Here is a 27,250-nt window from a genome sequence, read left to right as displayed (position 1 = left end):
GACTTATCCCGAGGACTAGAGGCGCATGGTCGTGATCGTGGGACTAGCAATATGTGATAGCATGATTTTGCTGTTTATCTTGTCCGTAGTCGGACCCTGTCTTATGTATGAATATGAATGCTTTTGTGGATTGTAATTTAGCATGGTGCGAGTGTAAGCCGAATCTTATACTCATCTCTCTATTTATGTAATGGCATTGTTATCCTACTTGCGATACGCCTAGATGCGACCCTTTCCCCTTTTGAGGCCTCGCCCCTGAATAAGGAAAGTGTCACATCTTGGTCGTTACAAGTTGGTATCAGAGCCTTACGACCATAGGAGGATTTGTGTGATCGAACTTGGCCGAGTCGAGTCTAGCAAAAACTATTTTGAGTCTTAGTTATATCAGAGAGTAGGTTTCTTTTTTCTCCTCTTCTATGCTCTGGTGAGGTTCACGACTTAGGGAATTTCAATTCTACTCCTATTCTCATTCAATTTTTTTAGGATCACACGGGTATTTTGGAATCTATATGATACCGATGTGACGAAATTCTGTCTTGGTGCTTCCTGCTGTGTTGATTTTATTCTGGGGAGTTGAGCTCCAGAGAATTCTTGAGCACATCGTGATCATTCAGATTTCTTAGTATCTCAGGACGAAGGATGTTCGAAATTGCTTCAATACTAGTAGTGGTGAGAGGATTCTGCCTTCCTCACTACTGGTGCAGATAGGTCCGGATGTATCGCCATAGTTAGTATCATTGTGATTACGAGGTTTTGAGATAGATGAGTTTCCGAGATCTCTGGTTATGTGTTGACGGATGTGATACACTTGACGAGTTAGTATAGGAGTTGAGTGATATATTACTCCTTGTATCCGTGGACCAGATTGCATGACCAGAAATTTCGGGAGTTCTTAGGTGCGAACTCAGGTAGTTACTTATAGGACAATCGTCCAACAAATGCATGGTGTGAGGCTGGGATTCGACACTCAGTGGATTCGTTTGTTCACGGTCATCTTACAGTGGTTCTCGTTGTGTCTTAAAGAGTCCTTGTAGCTTGCTACGACCCGAGGATGCTTCGTATGTCGCGTGCACTGCCTTGTACATGATGGCTACTGTAGGATCGAGCCCGTGCGATCATATCCACGAAAATATCAGATGGAATCTCTATCATACATTTGTTCCGAGCAATCCTAGCTCATACTTGGTTTATGTGTGGCTTTGAATCAGATGTTGTCGGTAGTTACTTTGAGGAAGCATTCTTACTAATTATAGTTCAAGTGCTATTGCTACGTATTATTGTTCAGATATTTGTGTATGTTGATTCAGCTTAGTCTTTCAAATTTAATCTGGGCTAACGTTTTTGTCCGTCTCCAGGATGGCTCCACCAACTCACCAGAATCTGGGTCGTGAGAGTGCTGATCCTCCACCACCCCCTCCTCCGCCACGCCCGCCACCGCCTCCTTCTCCACAGGCATGGCAATTGGTGATGGCCGCAACCAATGCAAACACTGAGATGTTACTTCAGTTGTTTCAAGAGAGGAACAATCAGCAGCAGGGCAATTTCAACTATGGTGGACATCAGTTTGCAACTTTGAATCAATTCCACACGAACGAGCCAAAGTCCTTCACTTCCTGTGACCAGCCATTCGATGCAGATGACTTGATTCGTGACATGAACAAGCACTTCAAGTGCAGTAATGTGCGACCAGAGGACTTCGTCAAGTTTGCAGCTTTTTAGCTCAAGGGTCAGGCAACAAAATGGTGGAAACAGTTGAAGGATTCTAGAGGAGACAGAATGATCAGCTGGGATGATTTCTGCACAGATTTCAGGGCTCAGTATATTCCAGTTAGCTTCGTGGAAGAGATGCGTGAGAAGTTCAGACGCTTGAAACAAGGAGGATCATCTGTGTACAAGTACATTGTAGAGTTCCAGGAGCTGGCTTGGTATGCTAAACAAGACATCCCAGATTAAAAGAGCAAGATTTATGAGTTCAGACGTGGTCTCAAGGAAGACTTGCAGCTGACCCTTGCCTTGCACGATCCAAATGAGTTCGACAAGGTCTACAACTTGGCTCTCAGGGCTGAAGCGGCTTTGCTCAAAGTGGATAATTCAAGGAAGTGTTTTAGAGATTCCAGTTCCTCGTCCTCAACTAAGGTGGTTTAGAAGCAACATAAATATTGGGTGTCTCCTTCTCCTCGGCAGTTTCAGTAGTTCAAGTAGTCACGTGGTCGTGGTTCTTCCCACCCACCCAACCCAGCCTTCCAGTAGAGGTTTCAGCAGTAGAAGCAAGGGAATCCTCAAGTGCAATTCCGTCTGCTGTCAGAGGTGACTTGTCACAAGTGTGGGTAGAAGGGTCACTACTCAAACAAGTGCACTACTCAGTAGCGTCTTCTGCCTCCTCCTCCAGTCAAGCCTCCAGGCAATGCAATGGTGAAGTTCAACCCCAAGTCTGTGAGAGTCAATATGGTGAATGCAGCAGAAGCAAAGAACTCCTCAGATGTGATCATGGGTAATCTCTTGGTAAATGATATTCCTGCAAAGGTTTTATTTGACACTGGTGCTTCGCATTCTTTCATATAATATCCATTTGCATCCAAGCATAATCTGCATCAGGAGTAGTTAACGAAGCCGTTGGCAGTTGTTTCCCCTGGGAGACATATGAGTTCACGTTTGATGGTTCCAGACGTCTTTGTCAAGATGGGTAGCTATTCCTTCGCGGCTTCTCCAATTGTCCTTGGCAAGTCTGATATTGATCTGATCCTTGGGATGGATTGGCTGGCTATGAACAAGGCATTTCTTGATTGTTAAGCAAAGAAGTCAAGCTAACTCATTCTTCAGAGGACGTGATTATCTTCGTTGCACCTGATCACACGATCCGTCTGTTTTCCTTGAATGAGAAGGGTGAGATCTCTCCAATTTCTCAAGTGTGACAGCCCGAGACCGACGTTCCACAAGATTCCGCTTTATTCCATTTTAATCGTGTGGCTTATTTTATTTGTCGCATCATCATCGCATCATGTGCATCATCTGCATCTCATCGGCACTCCGTTGCTGCTAGTTTTCAAATCCTGCATCCGTTGTTAGTTGCCAGTTCTCTCCGTGTTCGTCGTTGACCGTGTTGAGCCCGACCACACACGCACGCGCCCACAACACCGTCAAAACCTGTTTTAAAAAGTGCACTTAAAACTTTCTCTAATTGGGTTGAAACTTGACGTGCGGTCTTATTTAGACGTAGGTAGGCCGCCTGCCAAATTTTGTCGCAATCGGAGTCCATCTCGTACCCGAACGGTCGACCATAGCGGCACCGTATTCGGTCTATCGTCGGATGTTTTTCGATGTTTTAAAATTACGTTGCCGGGTGCCGTTTTCCCTCTCATCTGCGGCTAACCTACTCTACACGGCCACTTAGCTCGTCCCGTGTTCGAGATTGTTCGATTCCAATCGCACGGTTGAAACCAGGACGAAATTCTGCTAACCCTAGCCCCGTTTGCCTATAAATATATGCCTCCTTGCCTAATCTGAACCCTCCTCCCACCTCTGCCTCGGAATCCGTGCCATCCCGAAACCCTAGCCCAGCCTCCCTCCCTCTCCAGCCGCCTCGGCCCAGGGTCAGGCGAGGCCCAGAACCACATCCTCTCTCAGGCCAGCCCACCAAGGTGAGCTGCCACCGGAGCCTAACCCTCGCCCGTGCGAATTATAATTAACTAGCGCCACCCGTGTGTAGGCCCACTAGCTTAGATTCGGCCCGTGGAATTATTGAGAATAGTCTGCGATTTAATATATTTCACGAATTAGGATATATTTCAAAACCCCATAGATATTTAACCGTATGTCGGATCGATGCGATTTATATATGAAACTTAATTAGTTTTCCGTGTAGATTATGATTTTACAATTAGCATGCATGTTTGAAGTGGCTTGAACCGCCGAATGCCTAGTTTTGCATGCTGTTCCAATTGGAAATTGTCCCGTATTTGTTTTCGTGCGTGTCCGGATTGCTCAAAACCCATAGTTTAAATGCTCACATTTTTAGGGAACTTTTGCCATGTATTTTAGAGTAGTTGTTGGTATTTTTGCATGTAGGATTCCGTCGCTAGTTTGCTATTTCATGCTTAGGACATAATCTCGCATATTCTTGTGGCATTATTTTTATTTTGCAACCCCACATGTTATATATGTTTTAGGGGTAGAAAAATCCATAGAATTTAAGTGTGCATTTAGTTTTAGATTTTGAGCAAGTTAGTGTGCGTGATATTTTTCCATGTTGCCCTTTTGTTTATTTTGTCGGATTTAATCCGTGCATGATATGAAGGAGTTGTCAACTAGAGATATGCCCTTGGATGTGTAGGCTAGCCTCTGGTAATTTTGGTTGAAATAGAAATCCTTGTTTAGGTGTGGTTTGCTTGTTCTCAACTTGCTAGAAATTAGTGCTTATTTGGAGATGCTGAAATATTTCTAAGTCTGAAATCTGTTATATTTTGTTGTTGTCTTGTCATGAGTTTATCTGGTGATCTGTAGCTCTTTTGATGTTGGTGCAATGGAGTTAGTTGTAGTCCTTAAGATTCTCTAGCATGCTGTCAAATTTCATGCCATTTGGAGTCCTGTATCTTATGGTTTTGCTGCTGTCAATATGCCGTCAGATCAAAAACTGCACTGTCATAAACTGATATTTTCACTAAGTTTGAAACTGCGTGTGCGCAACCATTTTGTGAGTCCTTTTCCTAGTGATCCATGCTTCCAAGCTAGGTGTTATTAGTTTTATGTGGTAGTGCATCTTGACCTCTAGTGCCTCATGCCTTGGTTGAGCATATTGGATTTGTGTAGCTACTTTTTCGAGGGTGTAGAAAATGCTATGTGGCTGATTTTGGCAGATTGTAGTGATTTCTTGTTTAGCTTGTAGTTGTTGAACCGTTGCTCGGTTTTGTTCGTGTCCTATATGAAACTTGCTTAGAATCTAGTGTAGTTTCATATTATCTTGCTGGTTGTATGTTTTGAACTGCTTGTGACTCACGTAGCACACATATTGCATTCATGCCATCATATCTTGCTGTGTTTGTATCTTTTGAACCGTAGCTCCGCTGGAGATGTTCTCTATATGTAAATTGTTTGAAACGACGTGTAGTTTCACGTGAACCTATTTATTTTGCTGTTTAACAAATATTTAAACGTGTTAGTTCAGATCTGGACAGAATTATAATTTAACATATGGGGTCATCTCGGAGATGCTATATCTCATTTCCGACCTCATTTAAAGTGCCTAGATAGGTAGTTTAAACATGCTTCACCTCTTGCCATGTTTATACAACATTTAATATTGCCGTGTACTTAATCGGGATAGAACTAAATAAATTCGTATGTGGAGTTTCATCAATATGCAACTCGTTGCATAGTAGTTGATTGTTGTGAATTGACATGCTATGTCTTGCATATATCCAACCGCTCATGCATCATTGGTGTTGTGCATCGTGTGGTGAATATCTGTATTGATGCTTGTTTCTGGTTTCCTTCGTCTCGATAGAGTTCCGCAAGCGTGTTGGACTGTGAGGACCCGTTCGACTACATCGGTTCGTCTGCTTCACGGAGTCGTTCTTCTTCCACGCGGGATCTCAGGAAACATGACCATTTCCCTAGATACCATTACTATCATTGCCATGCTAGTTTTACCATTTTTGTCGCTATGTCTCGTGGCCTACCACCTGTTAAATATCACCCCCCCAACATTGCCATGGAAACCTTCAACCTGTTCGCAACCTAGCAAACCACTGATTGGCTATGTTACCACTTGCTTAACCTTGTGTTAACGTTGGTAGTTGCAGGTGCAGTTGTTTCCATGTGATAACATGGGTTCCTTGTCTTATCACCATATTATTGCTAATTAATTCAATGCACCTATATACTTGGTAAAAGGTGGAAGGCTTGGCCTTTCTAGCCTTGTGTTGTGTTCCACCTTTGCCGCCTTAGTTTTCGGCTACCCGTGTTATGTTCCATAATCGAGCGCTCTTAACACGATCGGGGTTGTTATGGGGACCCCCTTGATAATTCGTTTTAGATTAAAGCTGGTCTGGCAAGGCCCAACATTGGTACTATATTTGCCAACATAATACTTTTGTCAATACTGAAAGCATAGGGCGTCATGAACCCGAGGAGTAATTTTACATAATACAGGGGGGCGAGTGCTGATGGTGTTAGTCCCAAAAGGGCAAACTGCGGGGCCACCACGGGGCAACTCGAGGTTTGGTACCTGTAGCCTTTCCCATTCGGTCGTGTCCCGAGAACGAGATACGCGGCTCCTATCGGGTTCGTCGACACCTCGGGCGGCCTTGCTGGATTAGTTTTACCTTTGACGAATGTCTTGTGCATCGGGATTCCGGTGATGCTTTGGGTAATCTCAGAGTTGAGGTTTTCCACTAAGGAGTCCGACGAGATCGCGAGTTTCGTGATCGAGGATTTCTATGCGGCTTGTGGTAATTTGTGATGGATTAGTTGGAGCACCCCTGCAGGGTTAAATCTTTCGGAAAGCCGTGCCCACGGTTATGTGGCAACGTGGAAACTTTGTTTAACACTGCTTCTAGACAACTTGAAGTTAACTTAATTAAAATATGCCAACTAAGTGCGGTAACCGTGTCTGTCTCTTTCGTGAGTTCCTTCTCCGATCGAGGACACTATGGGGTTATGTTTGACGTAAGTAGGTGTTGAGATCATTCATTTGATCATCATTAGTTCACGTACGCTATGCTTAGATCTTCCCCCTCTTTATTCTTGTACTCTCAAGTTAGCCACCTCATATTATGCTTAGCCGCTTGCTGCAGCCTTACCACTTAACCATACCACACCTATTAAGCTTTGCTAGTCTTGATACGTTTGGAAATGAGATTGTTGAGTCCCCTGTGGCTCACAGATTACTACAACCCAGTTGCAGGTACAGGTAAAGGTCACTTGACGTGAGCGTGTTGATTGTTCATTTGGAGTTGCTTCTTCTTCTTCTTCTTATTCATCGATCTAGAATGGGTTCCAGGCCAACAACCTGGGATAGAAAGGATGGACGTCGTTTTCTTTTCTCGTTTGTTTTCGTCCATAGTCGTAGCCTGCTCTTCTTCACGATATTTATGTATTATACTGATGTGACTCTGATGTAGCTTGTGGCGAGTGTAAGCCAATTCTATATATCTCATCTTTTCAGTGCATGTACTTGTAACGATATCCATTCTTGCGAAATGACAAGATGCGTTTCTATCCCTGCCGAGCCCCTCATGCCAAAAATAAGGATAGGATCGCATCTTGGGCGTTACAAGTTGGTATCAGAGCAGTACCTACCTAGGATCCCCTTGATTGATCAAACTTGGCCGAGTCGAGTCTAGTGAAAAACTGCTTTGAGTCTAGTTATATATCGAAGAGTAGGATTCTTTTTTCTCCTCTTCTATGCTGTGGTGAGGAATCTTTACGTAATAATTTTAATTCCACTCCTCTTCTAACTCAAATTTATTTAGGATCACGCGGATATTTTTGGAATCTATAGGATGTCGATGTGACGGGGTTTTGTCTTGGTGCCTCATGTCTGATTTGATTTCTTCCGGGGAGTTGAGCTCCAGGGGATTCTCGAGCACATCGCTATCATTCAGATTTCTTAGTATCTCAGGACGAAGGATGTTCGAAATTGCTTCAATACTAGTAGTGGCAAGAGGAGTCTGGCTTCCCTAGTAATGGTGCAGAGAGTTCCGGACGTATCGCCATACTTAGTATCGTTGTGATTACGAGGGTCTGAGATAGATGAAGTTCAGAGATTCTGGTTATGTGTTGACGGATGTGATACACTGGATGGGTTAGTATAGGAGTTGAGTGATATATTACCCCTTGTATCACTGGACCAGATTGCATGACCAGAAATTTCGGGAGTTCTTAGGTGGAAATTCAAGTAGTTACTTATAGGACAATCTTCCAACAAATGCATGATGTTCAGTTGGGGTTCGACATCAAGTGGATTCGTTTGTTCACGGTCGACTTACATCGGTTCTCGTTGTGTCTTAAAGAGTCCTTGTAGCTTGCTACGACTCGGGGATGCTTCGTATGTCGTGTGCACTACCTTGTACAGGATGGCTACTATAAGGATCGAGCCCGTGCGATCCTGTCCACGAAAATATCGAGCGGAATCTCATGAGTTTGTTCTGGCTTGTTTCGTAAGTCTCATCCTTTGTTTTGTTGGAGCATGGTAATTCGAGTTGCTTCAATGTCAAATGGTGATTTCACATATTTCCCATAGGTCTTCTCATGTTTTTATGAGAACGCTAATCCTTTTGCTTAATCAATTGTCTTGTCAATTCTTCTCAACCGGAGTTGTCATATCAATTTATTTTCAACGGTGTGCTTCTCTTCAAGTGAATTCAACCCTCTCCAATTTTGCAAGATCGTTCTCTCATTTATTCCGGAGTTCATCTCATCTGTCCCAAGTTGTCTTTGTTTTCCCGCCCTCCCGCCCTTTTCTTCAATGATTTAATTGTCATCCAAGTGCCTTCTTTTCATCAATGCTTCTGCTCTCTTTTCCTTCATATTGTTTCCGAAGACCCTTTGTGAAGATTCTCAGGAGCATCGTGTTCATCTATATTCAATCTTGTTATCTTTTTCGGTGAATTCAATTCAGTTATATGTGTTCAATATTATCCTTTTCATCCTTTAAATTCTTTCCCATGTTGAAAATTCTTATCAAGTCTTCTTGTGGTCATTTCTCTCTATTCTATCCGGAGTGTTGAAGATATCTCAGAAGTTTCTTATTTTCAATCGTTTCAATTATTTCGAGGGCCTCACCTCATCAAGTTTTTCTTTTTACCGGTGCAATATCTCTCTTCTAAACAATCTTTTCAACGGTGGTTTCTTTGAGTGGGCCCATAACCCACAGGTTCTTCTGAGGATCTTATCTAGCTCTTGTAATCTTTTCCGGAGATCTCTAATTCTTTTCAACTGTGACGTAAATATGAATCTCATCAGTCATATCCCTTCTCCAAGTTCTATTCGAATTAATTCATTCTTTGGATCAACCTTTCATTCTTCTTTATTCTGGAGTGTCTCATTAATTCTTGGTGGTGTTCTCCTCATCATTCTTAGCTTGGAAGACTGAAGGAGTGTTTCTCTCAAATCTTGGTTGAGATTCATCATTTCAGCCTTGTGGCATCATCTTGAATTGTTCCTAATCATGAGAATTCCTTCCATATCTATCCGGTGAATTTCAATGTTGTATTCAATTCTTGATCCTCCGAAGGCCATCATTTCAAAAGATTTCTTCATTCTCAGCTTTCAGCTTTCATCATCAAATTCTTCTCAATTGTTGTCTCTTCGTTCGTCTCTCAATTATTCCGGTTCCTTGTACAGTTTTCTGTTAGGTGGCTCATGATCTCTTTGTTTCCATGTATCTCCATTCATTCTTGTTTATCCCCATTCTATCCAATTCTTACCGGTGTCTCCTTCAAGACGTCTTCAGTTTGTGCTCATATCTCTCCTCAATCATTTCTAGAAGAATAAGTGGTACGCTAAATCCGTTGCTTGTCATCAATTAAATTTGATGAAGGATAAGCATAACATAATTCTTACTCTTGTTCATAGTGATTTGAATTCTTCTTCCGGTGTGGCTCATGATATCAATTCTTTGTCTCAAGGTGTTCTTCAAGATTCTTGTGGTAGTAGTTTTCGTTTTCTTCCTTGTCCTTTTCTTCCCAAGAGCTAGTTTCTATTCTTTCTAACGGAGGCTTTGTGATGTTGCTCTCTTCAATCTATCATCTTGTTTGACAATATCATATTGTTCCCTTCCTCAATTTAGTTGTTTGTTGTGAATTTTCTCAAGATCTGTCCATCTTATCGAATTTTGTCCCCTTTTCCTACCGAAGTGCTGCCTAAATTTTCTGTGAATTCTTGCTTGTTTCTCATATCTCTCTTCATCTCTTTCCAACCTCCAAGATTCGTTGGTTTCACTTGTCTGTCAAAGAAGCGACTAGGTTTTACCTCTTGATTTCTCATTCTCTCCCACTTTCATTCTTGGATCTCGGGTCGAGATCCTCTTGTAGTGTAGGAGAGTTGTGACAACCCAAGACCGATGTTCGAGAAGATTCCCCTTTATTCCGTTTCGTCGTGTGGCTTATTTTATTTGTCGCATCATCTGCATCGCATCGACACTCCTTTGCCGCCAGTTTTCAAAACCTGCATCCGTTGTTAGTTGTCGGTTCTCTCCGTGTTCGTCATTGACCGTGTTGAACCCGACCACACACGCACGCGCCCGCAGCACCATTAAAACCTGTTTTAAAAAGTGTGTTCATAACTTTCTCTAATTGGGTTGAAACTTGACGTGCGGTCTTATTTAGACGTAGGTAGGCCGCCTGCCAAATTTTGTCGCAATCGGAGTCCGTGTGGTACCCGAACGGTCGACCGTAGCGGCACCGTATTCGGTCTATCGTCGGACTTTTTCAATGTTTTAAAATTACGTTGCCGGGTGCAGTTTTTCCTCTCATCTCCGGCTAACCTACTTTACACGGCCACTTAGCCCGTCTCGCGTTCGAGATTGTTCGATTCCGATCGCGTGGTTGAAACTGGGACGAAATTCTGCTAACCCTAACCCCGTTTGCCTATAAATATATGCCTCCCTCCCTAATCTAAACCCTCCTCCCACCTCTGCCTCGGAATCCGTGCCACCCCGAAACCCTACCCAGCCTCCCTCCCTCTCCAGCCGCCTCGGCCCAGGGTCAGGCGAGGCCTAGAACCGCCTCCTCTCTCAGGCCGGCCCACCAAGGTGAGCTGCCACCGGAGCCTAACCCTCGCCCGTGCGCATTATAATTAACCACCGCCACCCGTGTGTAGGCCCACTAGCTTAGATTCGGCCCGTGGAGTTATTTAGAATAGTCTGTGATTTAATATATTTCAGGAATTAGGATATATTTCAAAAGCCCGTAGATATTTAACCGTATGTTGGATCGAGGCGATTTATATATAAAACTTGATTAATTTTCCGCGTAGATTATGATTTTACAATTAGCATGCATGTTTGAAGTGGCTTGAACAACCGAATGCCTAGTTTTGCATGCTGTTCCAATAGGAAATTGTCCCATATTTATTTTTCGTGCGTGTCCGGATTGCTCAAAACCCGTAGTTTAAATGTTCACATTTTATGGATCTTTTGCCATGTATTTTGGAGTAGTTGTTGGTATTTTTGCATGTAGGATTGCGTCGCTAGTTTGCTATTTCATGCTTAGGACATAATCTCGCATATTCGTGTGGCGTTATTTTTAGTTTGCAACCCCACATATTATATATGTTTTCGGGGTAGGAAAATTCATAGAATTTAACTGTGCATTTATTTTTAGCTTTTGAGCAAGTTAGTGCGCGTGATATTTTGCCATGTTGCCCTTTTGTTTATTTTGTGGGATTTAACCCGTGCATGATATGAAGGAGTTGTCAACTAGAGATATGCCCTTGGATGTGTAGGCTAGCCTATGGTAATTTTGGTTGAAGTAGAAATCCATGTTTAGGTGTGGTTTGCTTGTTCTCAACTTGCTAGAAATTAGTGTTTATTTGGAGATGCTGAAATATTTCTAAGTCTGAAATCTGTTATATTTTGTTGCTGTCTTGTCATGAGTTTATCTGGTGATCTGTAGCTCTTTTAAGGTTGGTGCAATGGAGTTAGTTGTAGTCCTTAAGATCCTCTAGCATGCTGTCAATTTTCATGCCATTTGGAGTCCTGTAGCTTATATGTTTTCTGCTTTCAATATGCATTCAGATCAAAAACTGCACTGTCTTAAACTGATATTTTCACTAAGTCTGAAACTGCATGCGAGCAACCATTTTGTGAGTCATTTTCCTAGGGATCCATGCTTTCAAGCTAGGTGTTATTAGTTGTATGTGGTAGTGCATCTTGACCTCTATTGCCTCATGCCTTGGTTGAGCATATTGGATATATGTAGCTACTTCTTCGAGGGTGTAGAAAATGCTATGTGGCTGATTTTGACAGATTGCAGTGATTTCTTGTTTAGCTTGTAGTTGTTGAACCGTTGCTCCGTTTTGATCGTTGCCTATATGAAAATTTCTTAGAATCTCGTTTAGTTTCATATTATCTTGCTGGTTGTATGTTTTGAACTGCTTGTGACTGACATAGCACACATATTGCATTCATGCCATCATATCTTGCGGTGTTTGTATCTTTTGAACCATAGCTTCGTTGGAGATGTTCTCTATATGTAAATTGTTTGAAACGACGTGTAGTTTCACGTGAACCTATTTATTTTGATGTTTAACAAATATTTAAACGTGTTAGTTCAGATCTGGATGGAATTATAATTTAACATATCGGGTCATCTCGGAGATGCTATATGTCGTTTTCGACCTCATTTAAAGTGCCTAGATAGGTAGTTTAAATACGCTTCACCTCTTGCCATGTTTATACAACATTTAATATTGCCGTGTACTTAATCGGGATAGAACTAAATAAATTCGTATGTGGAGTTTCGTCAATATGCAACTCGTTGCATATTGAACTTCACTTAATGTGTAGTAGTTGATTTTTGTGAATTGACATGCTATGTCTTGCATATATCCAACCGCTCATGCATCATTGGTGTTGTGCATCGCGTGGTGAATATCTGTGTTGATGATTGTTTCCGGTTTCCTTCGTCTCAATAGAGTTCCGCAAGCGTGTCGGATTGTGAGGACCCGTTCGACAACATCGGTTCGTCTTCTTCACGGAGTCGTTCTTCTTCCACGCGGGATCTTAGGCAAAATGACCATTTCCCCAGATACCATTACTATCATTGCCATGCTAGTTTTACCGTTTCTGTCGCTATGTCTCGTTGCCTACCACCTGTTAAATATCATCCTCCCAACATTGCCATGAAAACCTTCAACCTGTTCACAACCTAGCAAACCACTGATAGGCTATGTTACCGCTTGCTTAACCTTGTGTTAGCGTTGCTAGTTGCAGGTGCAGTTATTTCCATGTGATAACATGGGTTCCTTGTCTTATCACCGTATTATTTCCAATTAATTCAATGCACCTATATACTTGGTAAAAGGTGGAAGGCTTGGCCTTTCTAGCCTCGTGTTTTGTTCCACCTTTGTCGCCTTAGTTTTCGGCTACGGTGTTATGTTCCATAATTGAGCGCTCCTAACACGATCGGGGTTGTTATGGGGACCCCCTTGATAATTCGTTTTAGATTAAAGCTGGTCTGGCAAGGCCCAACATTGGTACTATATTTGCCAACATAATAATTTTATTAATACTAAAAGCATAGGGCGTCATGAACCCGAGGAGTAATTTTACATATTACACGGGGCCAGTGCTGATGGTGTTGGTCCCAAAAGGGCAGACTGCGGGGCCACCATGGGGCAACTCGAGGTTTGGTACCTGTAGCCTTTCCCATCCGGTCATGTCCTGAGAACGAGATACGCGGCTCCTATCAGGTTCGTCGACACGTCGGGCGGCCTTGCTGGATTAGTTTTACCTTTCACGAATGTCTTGTGCATCGGGATTCCGGTGATGCTTTGGGTAATCTCAGAGTTGAGGTTTTCCACTAAGGAGTCCGATGAGATCGCGAGTTTCGTGATTGAGGATTTCTATGAGGCTTGTGGTAATTTGTGATGGATTAGTTGGAGCACCCCTGCAGGGTTAAATCTTTCGGAAAGCCGTGCCCGCGGTTATGTGGCAACGTGGAAACTTTGTTTAACACTGGTTCTAGACAACTTGAAGTTAACTTAATTAAAATATGCCAACTGGGTGCGTAACCGTTACTGTCTCTTTCGTGAGTTCCTTCTCCGATCAAGGACAGAGTGGGGTTATGTTTGACGTAAGTAGGTGTTCAGATCATTCATTTGATCATCATTAGTTCATGTCCGCTATGCATAGATCTTCCCCCTCTTTATTCTTGTACTCGTAAGTTAGCCACCTCATATTATTCTTAGCCGCTTGCTGGAGCCTCACCACTTAACCATACCACACCTATTAAGCTTTGCTAGTCTTGATACCTTTGGAAATGAGATTGCCGAGTCCCGTGTGGCTCACAGATTACTACAACCCCATTTGCAGGTACAAGTAAAGGTCACTTGACGCGAGCGCATTGGTTGTTCATTTGGAGTTGCTTCTTCTTCTTCTTCATCGATCTAGGATGGGTTCGAGGCCGGCAGCCTGGAATAGCAAGGATGGACGTCGTTTTCTTTTCTCATTTGTTTTCGTCCGTAGTCGGACCCTGCTCTTCTTCACGATGTTTATGTATTGTACTGATGTGATTCTGATGTAACTTGTGGCGAGTGTAAGCAAATTCTATATATCTCATCTTTTCAGTACATGTACTTGTAACGATATCCATTCTTGCGAAACGACGGGATGCGTTTCTATCCCTGTCGAGGCCCTCGTGCCAAAAATAAGGATAGGATCGCATCTTGGGCGTGACATCAAGTCCCAGTGGTCTGTGAGTATGAAGATGTCTTTCTAGAAGAACTACGAGGAATGCTTCCGCATCGGGAAGTTGAGTTCGTAATTGAGCTTGAACCGGGAACTGAACTAGTATGCAAGCGTCCGTATAAACTGGGTCCAAAAGAGGTAAAAGAGTTGAATAAGCAGCTTGATGAGCAAGAGCGGTTGGGTATGATCAGACCAAGCTCATCTCCTTGGGGTTGTGGAGTTCTTATTGTCAATAAGAAGGATGGCACATACCGACTCTATGTCGATTACCGTCCATTCAATAAGAAGATGATCAGAAACAAGTATCCACTTCCCAACATCAATGAATTGTTCGAGCAATTGAAAGGGGCCAAGATTTTCTCAAAGCTTGATCTCAGGATGGGCTATCATCAGATCCGCATTCGTGAAGAAGACATTCCCAAGACTGCTTCTAGGACAAGCTTTGGCTCTTATGAGTACACATTGTTGTCTTTTGGTCTCGCCAATGCTCCATCGACCTTCTGTCGGATGATGAATTATATCTTCTCCCTATTGAAGAATGAATTTATCTTGCTGTATGTTGATGACATTCTGGTCTTTTCTGAAACTGAGGAAGAGCATGAAGAACACCTCCGGCTTGTGCTTGATAAGCTAAGAGAGCATAAGTTCTATGCTAAGATTTCCAAATGTGAGTTATGGTTGAAATAAGTTGTGTACCTTGGGCACATCATCTCTGCCGAGGGCATCAAAGTTGATCCGTCAAAGGTGCAGGCCATTGTCGAGTGGGAACCTCCTCAGAATGTGAAACAACTTCGAAGATTTCTCGGGCTTTGATGACCCACAAGTGTAGGGGATCTATCGTAGTCCTTCCGATAAGTAAGAGTGTCGAACCCAACGAGGAGCAGAAGGATCTGACAAGTGGTTTTCAGCAAGGTATTCTCTGCAAGCATTGAAATTACCGGTAACAAATAGTTGTGTGATAAGATAATTCGTAGCAAGTAGCAAGTAACAATAGTAACAAAGGTGCAGCAAAGTGGCCCAATCCCTTTTGTAGCAAGGGACAAGCCTGGACAAACTCTTATAGGAGGTAAAGCGCTCCCGAGGACACACGGGAATTTCTGTCAAGCTAGTTTTCATCATGTTCATATGATTCGCGTTCGCTACTTTGATAGTTTGATATGGGGGTGGACCGGTGCTTGGGTGCTGCCCTTACTTGGACAAACATCCCACTTATGATTAACCCCTCTTGCAAGCATCCGCAACTACGAAAGAAGAATTAAGACAAAGTCTAACCATAGCATTAAACTAGTGGATCCAAATCAGCCCCTTACTAAGCAACGCATAAACTAGGGTTTAAGATTCTGTCACTCTAGCAACCCATCATCTACTTACTACTTCCCAATGCCTTCCTCTAGGCCCAAATAATGGTGAAATGTTATGTAGTCGACGTTCACATAACACCACTAGAGGAGAAACAACATACAACACATCAAAATATCAAACGAATACCAAATTCACATGACTACTTATAGCATGACTTATGCTATGTCCTCAGGAACAAAAGTGACTACTCACAAAGCATAATTATATTCATGACCAGAGAGGTATTGAATAGCATAAAGGATCTGAACATATAATCTTCCACCGAGTAATCCAACTAGCATCAACTACAAAGAGTAATTAACACTACTAGCAACCTTACAAGTACCAATCAGAGTCGCGAGATGGAGATTGGTTACAAGAGATGAACTAGGGTTTGGCGATGAGATGGTGCTGATGAAGATGTTGATGGTGATGAGTCCCCTCCGATGAGAGGAGTGTTGGTGATGACTATGGCGACGATTTCCCCCTCCGGGAGGGAAGTTTCCCCGGCAGAACGACCCTGCCGGAGCTCTAGATTGGTTCTGCTCAAGTTCTGCCTCGTGCCAGCGGCGATTCCTCCCGAAAGCCTCCTCTTGATTTTTTCTGGAACAAAACCCTCCATATAGCAAAAGAGGGGAGCCAAAGGGCCAGCAGGGAGCCCACAAGCCCCCTAGGCGCTTCCACGGGGGTAGGGCATGGCTAGCAGGTTTGTGGCCTCCTGGTGGCTCCCCTCTGGTACTTCTTCTGCCCAGTATTTTTTATAAATTCCAAAATAATTCCTCATTGATTTTCACGGCTTTTGGAGTTGCGCAGAACAGGTATCTCAAACTTGCTCCTTTTTCAGGCCAGAATTCCAGTTGCCGGCATTCTCCCTCTTCATGTAAACCTTGCAAAATAAGAGAGAAAATGCATAAGTATTGTACCGTGAAGTGTAATAACAGCCCATAAAGCGATAAATATCAACATAAAAGCATGATGCAAAATGGACGTATCAACTCCCCCAAGCATAGACTTCGCTTGTCCTCAAGCGGAAAACGAGATCAATAAACATGCCCACATGTTTAGAGAGAGAGGTGTCGACAAAACAAAATACGGACATGCACGTATCAGGATCATAATTAGAACAACAATATCATCATAGGATCATAATTAGAACAACAATATCATCATATCATCTCTTATGCTAAAGTGATAATTCCTTCACAAAGTAAAGTATGGATCAAGAACCTTATTGAGAATTAACAACCTATAGCCTTTAGTCATTGAAGCAATTGCAATTTATCATAACATCCGAAAGAGTCAAATAAGAGCTTGTAACGCAAATCCACATACTCAATCATCCTTTCGTCTTCTACAATTGCTACAACTCACGTGGTACTCATGAGATCAAAGTTTCAGTCGGACACAGAGAAAGATAGGGGCTTATAGTTTCGCCTCCCAACTATTTACCTCAAGGGTAATGTCAACAATAATAATTCATGAGTACTTACTTCCAAGTTGACGTATGAATATAGATCTTTCCCTAGCATATGACGTTAGCCAAGAAAAAGGCGAAATAAGGAATTGGTGTAGATCACCATGACACTTTTAAGGGCAAAAAGTAAAGGTGCAAGATAGGCCCTTCGCAGAGGGAAGCAGAGGTTGTCATGCGCTTTTGAGGTTTGGATGTGTGTCCTCTTAGTGTGAAGGAATGTCACTTTATATTGCCTCCTGTGATAAAGAACTTCATTATACAGTCTGTCGCTTTTATGTCTTCTTCATCACATGTTCGTACAAAGCTTATTTTCTACACACTAATAGATCATACATATTTAGGGAGCAATTCTTATTGCTTGCACCGATGACAACTTACTTGAGGGATCTTATTCAATCCATAGGTAGGTATGGTGGACTCTCATGGCAAAACTGGGTTGAAGGTTTATAGACGCACAAGTAGTATCTCTACTTGGTGCAGGAGTTTTGGCTGATATGGGGTGGAAGCAATCGTCACATGCTAAGGGATCTCTAGTCATATAATCATTGTTCGGAACCAAGCAAACACAATTCATTATGTTGTCTTCCTTGTCCAACATCTACTTCTAAGCATGCAATAGTTTAGTGAGTGTTCACAATCATAGATGGTGCGCAAGATGATATATTTATATGTGAACCTCTCTTTCTTTATTACTTCCTATTAATTGCAGCAATGACCAAGGTCTACGTTTGTCCACCCACAACAAGTTTCAATCAACATTCTTTTTATATGTGGAGCCATCACTTCCCATAAGATCATTACATGATCTTTCATGCTTTTGTTATTTTATCATTCTTTCCTTTAGATCATGGCATGAAGCAAGGCCCTTAACTAAAACACTCTTTATTATCTGACTCACGAACTCAAATACATCGGGGGTGACACAAAGCAAAACTCAAGCCTAAAACACTAAGAACTTTATTCTACTAGAGAAAGATAAAACCAAAAAGGATCGAACTAAGAAAAGGTAACGACAAAAGATGTGATGGTGATACGATACTGGGGCAACTCCCCCAAGCTTGGCACAAGCCAAGGGGATTGCCCATACCCGTGCTTAATTGTCTTCCTTCGGAGGTGATGGTGGTGGAGTTGTTGCAACCTGGGTTTGATACTCCGTCTTCCAAGGCATAGGTGCTCCATCATGGAAAGATGATCGAGTCTCCGGAATCCTCAAATCTGCAGCCAACCGTATTGATTTAAATCTATACTAATACTCACAGTTTTGGTTCTGCAGGTCATAGATCTGGGCTTGGAGGTGATCAATTCTGTCATAGAGGCCGGAGAGATGTTTCCCGATGTCATTTGCATCGATCTTGTGATTGGTGGTGAACTCCGTGATCATCATGTGGTTGGCGTTGATTCTGCGTTCCACCATCCCTTGGCACTTGAAGACTTGCTGCTCCACTGCTTCAAGCCTCGCCTCCACGCTTCCGGTCTTATTGGGCCCCTCAACATCACAGATGTGCAGCACCCCCTCACGCATGTCGATAGATTGAGGGTGTTGCAGCACTACCGGGAGGTAGGGATTGATGACCTTCTAGAAGAACTTGTCCTTCAGAGCTTTTGGGGACGCTATAGCGATCTAGATCTGTCTGCACAACAGGTCGAAACGAATACGGAGGAAATTTGCGTGATACGAGGGTCAGACCTTTCGGTAGAATATATAATGATTTTTTTTCGACCAGAAGGAGTACTCCGCAAGAAAACGGAGTCTGGGAGGCACACGAGGTGGTCACAGGCCCCCCAGGCGCGGCCAGGGGGGTGGCCCGCACCTGGCAGGCTTTTCGCCTCCTCGTGCGCTTTCCGGACTACTTTACATTTTTCTATTTTTCTAATAATTCCAAAACGGAGAAAAATTCCTGTTGGAAAAGTTTTGGAGTCGGTTTACTTACCGAATCACATACCTCTTCGTTTTCGGAGTGTGAAACAGGCTGATAAATATCCCTTATGTACTCCTCTGGAGTTATGGTACTGATAATACTGCTTTCAACATTTATGGGAGTACCTGAGATATAATGCTTGATTCTTTGCCCATTTACCACTCTCAGAAAATTACCTTCCGTGTTGTTGATCTTGATGGCACCGGAACGATATACTTCCTCAACAACGTAAGGACCTTCCCATTTAGAGAGAAGCTTGCCTGCAAAAAATCTTAAACGAGAATTATATAGCAAGACATAATCACCTACATTGAACTCTTTTTGTATCCTTTTATCATGCCACCTCTTAACCTTTTCTTTAAACAACTTGGCATTTTCATATGCCTGAGCTCTCCATTCATCAAGCGAGCTAATATCAAATAACCTCTTCTCACCTCCAAGTTTGAAATCGAAGTTGAATTCTTTGATTGCCCAATAAGCCTTATGCTCTAGCTCAACAGGTAAATGACATGCTTTACCGTAAACCATTTTGTACGGAGACATGCCCATGGGATTCTTATAAGCAGTTTTATAAGCCCAAAGTGCATCATCGAGCTTCTTAGACCAATTCTTTCTAGACCTATGAACGGTCTTTTGCAGAATTAGTTTAATCTCTCTATTGCTTATCTCTACTTGACCACTGGACGGAGGGTGATAGGGAGATGCTACTCTATGGTTGACATCATACTTAGTAAGCGTTTTACGGAAAGCACCATGAGTAAAATGTGAACCACCATCAGTCATTAGATATCTAGGGACTCCAAATCTAGGGAAAATAACCTCTTTAAGCATCCTGATAGAGGTGTTGTGATTAGCACTACTAGTTGGGATAACTTCTACCCACTTGGTAACCTAATCAACAACAACTAGGATATGAGTATACCCGTTGGATTTTGGAAAGGTCCCATATAATCAAAGCCCCAAACATCAAATGGTTCAATGACAAGTGAATAATTCATAGGCATCTCCTGACGTTTACTGATATTACCTATTCTTTGACATTCATCGCAAGACAAGACAAACTTACGGGCATCCTTGAAGAGAGTGGGCCAATAGAAACCTGATTGCAATACCTTGTGTGCAGTTCTATCTCCCGCACGGTGTCCTCCGTAAGCCTCGGAGTGACACTTCTGTAGGATCTGTCTCTGTTCATGCTCAGGTACACAACCTCTAATAACACCATCTACTCCTTGCTTATAAAGGTGAGGATCATCCCAAAAGTAATGTCTCAAATCAAAGAAGAATTTCTTCTTTTGCTAGTATGTGAAACTAGGTGGTATATATTTGGCAACGATATAATTTGCATAATCAGCATACCACGGTGTACTACGTGAAGCATTGATAACATTCAATTGCTCATCAGGAAAGCTATCATCAATAGGTTGTGGGTCATCAAGAACATTCTCCAACCTAGACAAGTTATCTGCTACGGGGTTCTCAGCACCCTTCCTATCAACAACATGCAAATCAAATTCTTGTAGCAAGAGAACCCATCTGATAAGTCTAGGTTTAGCATCTTTCTTTTCCATGAGGTACTTAATAGCAGCATGATCAGTGTGAATAGTCACCTTGGAATCAACAATGTAAGATCTGAACTTTTCACATGCAAACACGACTGCTAAAAATTCCTTTTCAGTAGTAGCATAGTTTCTTTGGGCACTGTTTAGAGTTTTACTAGCATAGTGAATAACATTCAACTTCTTATCAACTCTTTGTCCTAGGACAACACCAACAGCATAATCACTAGCACCACACATGATTTCAAAAGGTAAGTTCCAATCAGGTGGTTGAACAATAGGCACATTTATCAAGGCCTTTTTAAGTATTTCGAAGGCTTCCTCACAATCATCGTCAAAAACAAAAGGAATATCCTTTTGCAAGAGATTGGTAAGAGGCCTAGAAATCTTAGAAAAGTCCTTAATGAACCTTCTATAGAAACCAGCATGACCAAGGAAACTTCTTATACCTTTGATATCTGTAGGGCATGGCATTTTTTCGATCGCATCAACCTTAGCCTTATCAACTTCAAGACCTCTTTCAGAAATTTTATGTCCTAAGACGATGCCTTCATTAACCATAAAGTGGCACTTCTCCCAATTCAAGACAAGATTGGTATATTTACATCTCTGGAAGACTCGATCAAGGTTGCTGAGGCAATCATCAAAAGAAGACCCGTAAACGGGGAAGTCATCCATGAAAACCGCAACAATCTTTTCACAAAAGTTAGAGAATATAGCCATCATACATCTTTGAAAGGTAGCAGGTGTATTACATAAGCCAAAAGGCATACGTCTGTAAGCAAAGGTACCGCAAGGGCAGGTAAAAGTGGTTTTCTCCAGATCAGATTGTGTAACAGGTATTTGGGAGAAACCAGAATAACCATCTAGAAAGCAGAAGTGTGTGTGTTTAGACAGTCTTTCTAGCATTTGGTCGATAAAAGGCAAAGGGTAATGATCTTTCCTAGTGGCTTTATTCAATTTCCTAAAATCAATCACCATCCTATAGTCAGTAATAATCCTCTGTGGGATTAATGCATCCTTATCATTAGGGACGACGGTAATACCTCCCTTCTTAGGGACGCAATGCACCGGACTCACCCAATCACTATGAGCAACATGATAGATAATACCCGCTTCCAAGAGCTTTAGTATTTCTTTTCTTACTACCTCTTTCATCTTAGGATTTAACCCCCATTGATGATCGACAACTGGTTTGGAATCAGGATTAGTTTGAATTTTGTGCTGGCATAGAGTGGGACTAATGCCCTTAAGATTGTCAAGAGTATATCCAATAGCGGCACAGTGCTTCCTCAGAGTTTTTGATAACTTCTTTTCTTCATGCTCTGAGAGGCTAGCACTAATTATAACAGGATATATCTCTTTTTTCGTCGAGATAAGCATACTTAAGAGTATTAGGTAACTGCTTAAGTTCAAACACAGGATCACCCTTTGGTGGGGGTGGATCTCCAAGCAGTTCAACAGGCAAATTATTCTTAAGGATAGGATGTTGTTCAAAGATAACTCTATCTATCTCATTCCTTTCATCCATATGCATATCATTTTCATGCTCAAGCAAGTATTGCTCTAAAGGATCAGTAGGAGGCACAACAATAGAAGCTAGGGCAATAATTTCATCCTTCCTAGGCAACTGTTTTTCATGAGGTTGTCTACCAAACTTGGAGAAACTGAACTCATGTGACACACCTTCAAAGCCAACAGTGACAGTTTGCTTCTCACAGTCAATATGAGCATTGACAGTATTGAGGAAAGGTCTGCCAAATATGATGGGACAAAAGCTATCTTGTGTGGCAGCAAGAACGTGAAAATCAGTTGGATACTTCGTTTTACCACACAATACTTCAACATCTCTAACAATTCCCAAAGGGCAGATAGTATCTCTATTGGCAAGCTGAATAGTGACATCAATAGGTTCAATCTCAACACGTGCAATCTCGTCTTTAATTTCATCATATAAAGATTAAGGTATTGCACTAACACTAGCACCCACGTCACATAAACCATGATAACAATGATCTCCTATCTTAACAGAAACAACAGGCGTGCCAACAACAGGCCTATGTTTGTCTCTAGCATGTGGTTTAGCAATTCTAGCAGCATCTTCACAGAAGTGAATATCATGGCCATCAACATTGTCGGACAGGAGATCTTTGATAATAGCTATTCTAGATTCAACTCTAATTTGCTCTACGGTGTAGGTGTTCTAATGTAGCCCATACGTATCACAGTTGATTCTTTAGAATGATCCTTTATCCTAACAGGTTAAGGTGGTTTCTCAATGTAAGCACTGGGAACCATAGGATCATTATAAGAGATGACTTTCTCTTCAACTGGATTGGGTTTAACTACATTGATTTCTAAGGGAGGATGATATTTAAACCACTTCTCTTTAGAGAGATCAATATGAGCAGAAAAAGATTCACACAATGAAGCTACTATCTGAGAGTCAAGTCCATATTTAGCGCTAAAATCACAAAAAGTATTTGTTTGGAGAAAGGATTTAACGCAATCAAACTTGAAATTCATACCTGACTCCTTAACTTCATCAAACTCCCAATCTTCAGAGTTGCGTTTAATTCTTTCCAATAAATTCCATTTGAAGTCAATATCTCTCTTCATAAAAGAACCGGTATAAGAAGTGTTAAGCATGGTGCGGTTATCATGAGAAAGCCGAGCATAGAAGTTCTGAATGATAATTTCTCTCGAGAGCTCATGGTTGGGGCATGAATATAACATTGACTTAAGCCTCCCCCAAGCTTGAGCGATGCTTTCTTTGTCACGAGGCAAAAAATTATAAATATAATTCCGATCACGATATACTAGATGCATAGGATAAAACTTTTGATGAAATTCCAATTTCAATCGGTTGTAGTTCCATGATCCAGTATCATCACATAGCCTATACCATGTCAATGCTTTATCCCTCAAAGATAAGGGAAAGACCTTCTTCTTGACCTCATCCTCGGGAAAACCTGCAAGCTTAAATAATCCACAAACTTCATCTACATAGATTAGATGCAAGTCGGATGTGATGTTCCATCTCCTGTAAAAGGATTAGCCAGCAATTTCTCAAGCATACCCGAAGGAAATTCATAGCAAATATTTTCAGTAGGTGCAGCAGGTTGAGGAGAAACTCCTTGTGCTTCCATTCGAGGTGAAGATACCCCGCACAAGCTCCTCAAAGGATTAGTTTCCATACTAACAAGTGACAATAAATTTCAGCACACTATATAAATGTTTCCTTACCAAATTCCACTTACCAAAGGCGCTTCACTCCCCGGCAATGGCGCCGGAAAAGAGTCTTGATAACCCACAAGTGTAGGGGATCTATCGTAGTCCTTTCGATAAGTAAGAGTGTTGAACCCAACGAGGAGCAGAAGGATCTGACAAGTGGTTTTCAGCAAGGTATTCTCTGCAAGTACTGAAATTATCGGTAACATATAGTTGTGTGATAAGATGATTCGTAGAATGTAACACTAGTAACAAAGGTGCAACAAAGTGGACCAATCCCTTTTGTAGCAAGGGAAAAGCATGAACAAACTCTTATAGGAGGTAAATCGTTGCCGAGGACACACGGGAATTTCTGTCAAGCTAGTTTTCATCATGTTCATATGATTCATGTTCACTACTTTGATAGTTTGATATGTGGGTGGACCGGTGTTTGGGAGCTGCCCTTACTTGGAAAAACATCCCACTTATTAATAACCCCTCTCGCAAGCATCCGCAACTACGAAAGAAGAATTAAGACAAAGTCTAACCATAGCATTAAACTAGTGGATCCAAATCAGCCCCTTACGAAGCAACGCATAAACTAGGGTTTAAGCTTCTGTCACTCTAGCAACCCATCATCTACTTACTACTTCCCAATGCCTTCCTCTAGTCCCAAATAATGGTGAAGTGTTATGTAGTCGACGTTCACATAACACCACTAGAGGAGAAACAACATACATCGCATCAAAATATCGAACGAATACCAAATTCACATGACTACTTATAACATAACTTATCCCATGTCCTCAGGAACAAAAGTGACTACTCACAAAGCATAATTATATTCATGACCAGAGAGGTATTGAATAACATCAAGGATCTGAACATACAATCTTCCACCGAGTAATCCAACTAGCATCAACTACAAAGAGTAATTAACACTACTAGCAACCTTACAAGTACCAATCGGAGTCGCGAGACGGAGATTGGTTACAAGAGATGAAATAGGGTTTGGAGAGGAGATGGTGCTGATGAATATGTTGATGGTGATGAGTCCCCTCCGATGAGAGGAGTGTTGGTGACGACGATGGCGATGATTTCCCCCTCCGGGAGGGAAGTTTCCCCGGCAGGACGACCCTGCCGGAGCTCTAGATTGGTTCTGCTCAAGTTTCGCCTCGTGGCGGCTGCGATTCCTCCCTAAAGCCTCCTCTTGATTTTTCTGGAATGAAACCCTCCTTCTAGAAAAAGAGGGGAGCCAGAGGGCCAACAGGGAGCCCACAAGCCCCCTAGGCGCGGCCACGGGCACCTAGCAGGCTTGTGGCCTTGTGGTGGCTCCCCTCTGGTACTTCTTCTGCCTAGTATTTTTTATAAATTCCAAAATAATTCCTCGTTGATTTTCACGGCTTTTGGAGTTGCGCAAAATAGGTATCTCAAACTTGCTCCTTTTTTAGGCCAAAATTCCAGCTGCCTGCATTCTCCCTCTTCATGTAAACCTTGCAAAATAAGAGAGAAAAGGCATAAGTATTGTACCGTGAAGTGTAATAACAGCCCATAAAGCGATAAATGCCAACATAAAAGCATGATGCAAAATGGACGTATCAGGCTTGCAAGCTATTGCAGAAGGTTCGTTGAGAACTTCTCCAAGATTGCTAAGCCTGTGTCAAGCGTTCTTCAGAAGAGTGTGAAGTGTGTCTGGTCTCTAGAGTGTTAGTTGGCCTTCGACAGACTCGAAGAGAAGCTCACTTCTACTCCAGTCTTGACTCCACCTGATGATATCAAGCCTTATCAAGTGTTCTGTGATGCCTCTCTTCAAGGTATTGGTGCAGTTATAATGCAAGAGAAGAAAGTGGTACCTTATATGTCAAGGCAGTTGAAGCCAAGTGAGAAGAATTACCCCACTCATGATCTTGAGTTGGCGGCAGTGGTACATGCTCTGACTTGGAGACATCTTTTGTTGGGCAGACAGGTTGAGGTCTACACCGATCACAAGAGTCTCAAATACATCTTCACCCAACCTAGTCTCAATCTTCGACAAACTTGTTGGGTGGAAATGACCCAAGATTACAATCTGATCGTTGACTACACTCCAGGCAAAGCAAATGTCTTTGCAGATGCTTTGAGCAGAAAGGCTTACCGGCAACAGTCTCATTCTGAAGCCTCTCCAGCCTAATCTTTGTGAATTTTTCAGGAAGCTCAACCTTCAGTTAGTACCTCACGGATTTCTTGTTAATCTCTAGATTTCTCCTACCTTGGAAGACCAAGTCCGACAAGCTCAACTTCTTGATGTGATGGTGAAGAAAGTTAAAATTGGTTTGGCAAAGAGCATTCCGAAATATAAGTGCTTCCGTTTTGATGACAGAGATACCTTGTTCTTCGAGGACCGCCTTGTCGTTCCCAAAGGAGAGCTCAGGAAAGTTATTATGGATGAAGCCCATAATTCCCTTCTCTCGATACATCCAGGAAGCTCCAAAATGTATCAGGATCTGAAGCAGACCTCCTGGTGGACTCGCATGAAACGTGAGATTGCTCAGTTTGTGAACGAGTGTGATGTGTGTCACAGAGTGAAGGCGGAGCATCAACGTCCAGCAGGTCTTCTGCATGCCTTGCCTATACCCGAGTGGAAATTCGATCATGTGGAGATGGATTTTCTCACTGGGTTTCCAAAGTCCAAGAAAGGCAACAATGCCATCTTCGTCACCATCGACAAGTTGACCAAAGTTGCTCATTTCCTACCGGCCAAAGAGTCTATCTCGGCAGCTCAGCTGGCAGAGTTGTATACATCAAGGATAGTCTCATTGCACGGTGTTCCTATGCACATTTATTGAGATCGTGGAAGCATCTTTACTTCCAAGTTCTGGGATTCCTTTCAGACTGCGATGGGTTCTAAGATCCCTTTTAGTAGAACTTTCCATCGTCAGACAAGTGGGCAAGTTGAGAGAGTGAATCAAATCCTTGAAGATATGCTCAGAGCTTGTGTGATTTCTTTTGTCATGAAGTGGGAAGATTGCCTACCATTTGTTGAGTTCTCATAGAACAACAACTTTCAAGAAAGCTCAGGCAAGGCTCCATTCGAGATTCTATATGACAGGAAGTGTCGTACCCCGCTCAATTGGTCAAAGACTCGTGAGCGCCAGATTCTTGGGAATGACATGATTGCTGAAGCAGAAGAAATGTGCCGTGTCATTCGGGATAATATTAAAGCAACTCAGTCCCGTGAGAAGAACTACTACGATAGCAAGCATCATAACATGACTTTTCAGCTCGATGATTTTGTGTATCTGAAAGTGTCTCCTATGAAGGGCACTCAGCGCTTCGGCATCGAAGGAAAGCTCGCTCCTCGCTT

This window comes from Hordeum vulgare, chromosome 2H (assembly GCF_904849725.1).
Source record: "Hordeum vulgare subsp. vulgare chromosome 2H, MorexV3_pseudomolecules_assembly, whole genome shotgun sequence".
NCBI lineage: Eukaryota > Viridiplantae > Streptophyta > Magnoliopsida > Poales > Poaceae > Hordeum > Hordeum vulgare.
This window is presented reverse-complemented; position numbering follows the sequence as displayed.